This window comes from Triticum aestivum, chromosome 1A (assembly GCF_018294505.1).
Source record: "Triticum aestivum cultivar Chinese Spring chromosome 1A, IWGSC CS RefSeq v2.1, whole genome shotgun sequence".
Lineage (NCBI taxonomy): Eukaryota > Viridiplantae > Streptophyta > Magnoliopsida > Poales > Poaceae > Triticum > Triticum aestivum.
Window position 1 is genome coordinate 111,595,054 of NC_057794.1, and position 3,688 is coordinate 111,598,741.

A 3,688-nucleotide genomic window follows, 5' to 3' on the forward strand; every position below is an offset into this window, starting at 1 on the left:
AGTCCTGCTGGGAATACTTTGCGGCCAATTCTACTTGGTCGTATACTAAGCTTATAGGGATCTCCTTCCCATCAGGCCCCACAGGACCGACCTCGGCCATGTGGTTGGGGTCAGCCTTTGTGTACCGCGTCTTCACCATGGCCCAGGCCTCCCTAGTGCCTTGATGGCAGGCCAATATCTTCCACAATCGGAAGCGCCGCCGTGCTCCCTTTAGCTTCTCCACAAGCTCTCCAAGACCTTCGGGCACGGAGATGGATGGCCACAGGGCCTGGGCAACGCCTCGCATCCCCTTCCGAACTTGCTCGAGCAGTTGCGAGAGCTCGGGAAGAAGGTCACCCATAGAACCAGGCATCTCCTCTGCAGGACGACCTGTTAGCACACCTACAGACATTACTCTATTAGTCGACTTCCCCACCAAACTTTTTTTTCTCCCAAGGTTCGTTCAAGCACTTACTAAATATGCCGCGCCGAAGCCGCTGATTCTCCTTAACGGAGTCTGACAGCTGGGCACGAACATCTTTCAGCTCGACGCCCAGCTTGGTGTTGGCATCTTGGAGATCGTTCTTCTCCCGCCTCACCTTTGTCAGCACCTTCTCACCAGCCTTCAGCTGGTGTAGGAGGTGTTGCCTTTCCGGATTCAATCCGGCGCCATCTGCAATTTCATTTGTCAGATTCGCACCCATGCCGTGCTTCGCAAAATACTTATCTTTCGAAGTGTATATTACCAGAGGGGGTCTCCTTGGGCTCCCCTGCTACGGCCAGTGCAGCCTCAAGTTGGGCTTTGCACTCTTTCAGCTCCTAGGACAGTAGGGAATTCTTCTGTAAGAACCTACATAACATATGATCCTTAAATCAGTTATTCTAACTGTTTCAAATCTCAGGGGCTACTGGTATATATATATATATATATATATATATATATATATATATATATATATATATAATTACCAAAATTTTCTTACTCGTATGTCTTTTACATATTGCTCCATGGCTCTGGCTAGACCATTTTGGGCGGCACGGAGGTACGCATCTCCCGACTTGAAGGCATCTAATGCCTCTTGGGAGAAACAAGCGTCGTGAAAAATTGTCCGGCGACGCCTGTGGTTCATGGCACTCTCCACCTCAGAGTTGGTGGCAGACAACCTATCCACATCCTCCGTCGGAGGAGCGTCCGGTGCACGCCTTGTGTTCGCCTCCGCCTCCGGACCAGGCTTTGGAGCCTGGCTGGTGGAGGCGCGATTGGCAGCCAATCCGAATATAGTCCGGCGATGTTTCTTTGTCCTGAAGAGAGCACGAGTGTTAATATGCCTTAAAGGTATAACACCTGGGATAAGGAGGCGCACCATACCTTTGCATTGACGCCTCGGTCCGGACTGCACCTCTTTGCATTGTCGCCGCAGGTTTGGCCTCCCGTCTCGGAAACCTCCCGTGCAAAGTTCGGTTGTAATCAGGAAACTGAAAACACGAGAGGGCGGACCCCTATTCGGGGTACTGGGACTTCGATCTCAATTACCTGGGAGGCCGGGATTAGCCCTGGGTAATCAGCCGTAATGGCCACCAAGGCATTGTCCTTGCTCAATTGATGGAACACTCCATCAATCAGCTCCACAGATACGTCTGGATCCTCTTGAGAGGCCGGATCGAGGGACCGTCCTGGGTCCTCGGGTTGTGGAGGAGGGCTGTTTATTTCTTTAACAGCCTGGCGCAGTTCTTGCGTTGAAGTCGCTAGACTGAATATTTGACGACGGGGATATAAAACGGATGGGCAAGATGCGACCACTTACCCAGCTTGGAGGATTGTACATAGAAAATCCACCCTTCGGGTCGATGTGGAGAAAATCCTCCTCTTCTCCCTTGTACAAAGCGGACAAGGTCTTTGTTAGAGCCGCAGCCGAATCCAGCCCCTTACGGCCATAGCGGGTGGCGTCGTCCTCCCTGTTGAAGTCCCACATGGGGTGGCCTCTATACTGTAGCGGCTGCACCCCTCGCATGATGCATGTGGCCATGACCCCGATCATGGTCAGTCCAGAATGAGCTAACAATCTTATCCGGCCCATCAGGTAAATAACGTCCTTGTCACTTTCCCTCTGAGGGCTCCGTGGACGCCAACTTAGGTGCTTCTTTAGTGGGGCACTGTCAAACTCAGGGAGGCCGATCCGGACAGGATCCGGCAGCGAGACGTCCTCTATGTAAAACAATTCCGAAGGCCATTCCTTGGACGCCTTCTTTGGGGTTCTGGATAGATATCCGGTCCCGACGATGCGCCACACTTTGGCTCCGCCCACTTGATATATTGACCCCTTCTTAGAATGGGGCACGAGGCAGAACAGCTCTTTCCACAGCCCGAAATGAGCCTCAACACCCAAAAACAGCTCGCAGAGGGATACGAAGCCCGCGATATGCAATACGGAGGCAGGCGTAAGATTGTGTAGCTAGAGGCCATAGAACTCCAGGAGCCCCCGGAGAAACGGTTGGATTGGAAATTCGAGCCCTCTTATTGGATAAGGGACAAGGCATACCCGCTCTCCTTTGGAGGGATTAGGGGCACTCTCCGCTTGCTCTCCGCCATTATAGATGGCAAGACCGGATCGAACCGGGACCATATAGGCCGGGGGGAGAAATCCCTTGGTCTGGAGTGTCACTAGCTCGCTATGCGGGATGGAGCATCTCTCCCAATATCCAGGCTTAGGGCTGGAAGGACGAAGGGAGGAGTTGTGACGGCTGGCCATGGTGGAATGGACCTCTGTCGGATGCGCTCTGTTGAACACTCGCGAAGGGGAGAAGGTGTGGTATGGATCTAAATCCTCGTCCCCTTAAATGGGCGGCTCATTTACGCGGCTAGGGGTGTGGATGTAAAAACACTCAGACTTTTCATATTCGTTTGACACGTGGGAGACGACCATTATTGGGCGTAGAATCCAAGGAGCACAACATTTACAAGAAACCGGACTTTATTCAACAGGTACACGGAATTTGGAGGATAACCCGCCTTGCAATGCCGAAGACAATCTGCGCGCCGGACTCATCGTCATTGAAGCCTGGTTCGGGGGCTACTGAGGGAGTCCTGGATTAGGGGGTGTCTGGACGGCCGGACTATACCTTCAGTCGGACTCCTAGACTATGAAGATACAAGATTGAAGACTTCGTCCCGTGTCCGGAAGGGACTTTCCTTGGCGTGGAAGGCAAGCTTGGCAATACGGATATGTAGATCTCCTACCATTGTAACCGACTTTGTGTAACCCTAACCATCTCCGGTGTCTATATAAACCGGAGGGTTTTTAGTCCGTAGGATAGCATACAGAACAACAATCATACCATAGGCTAGCTTCTAGGGTTTAGCCTCTCCGATCTCATGGTAGATCTACTCTTGTACTACCCATATAATCAATATTAATCAAGCAGGACGTAGGGTTTTACCTCCATCGAGAGGGCCCGAACCTGGGTAAAACTTCGTGTCCCTTGCCTCCTGTTACCATCCGGCCTAGACGCACAGTTCGGGACCCCCTACCCGAGATCCGCCGGTTTTGACACCGACAAGGGGGTACATAGTTGTCATCGTACTCTTCTTCTTCGCCGTCTTCCATCATAACCCCTATTTCTCCGTGCCTCATCCAAACATTATAGTGTGGCATGAAACCCTTGTAAAGCAGGTGGGAGTGAAGGATTTTCTGGTTAGAGTAAGACCTCG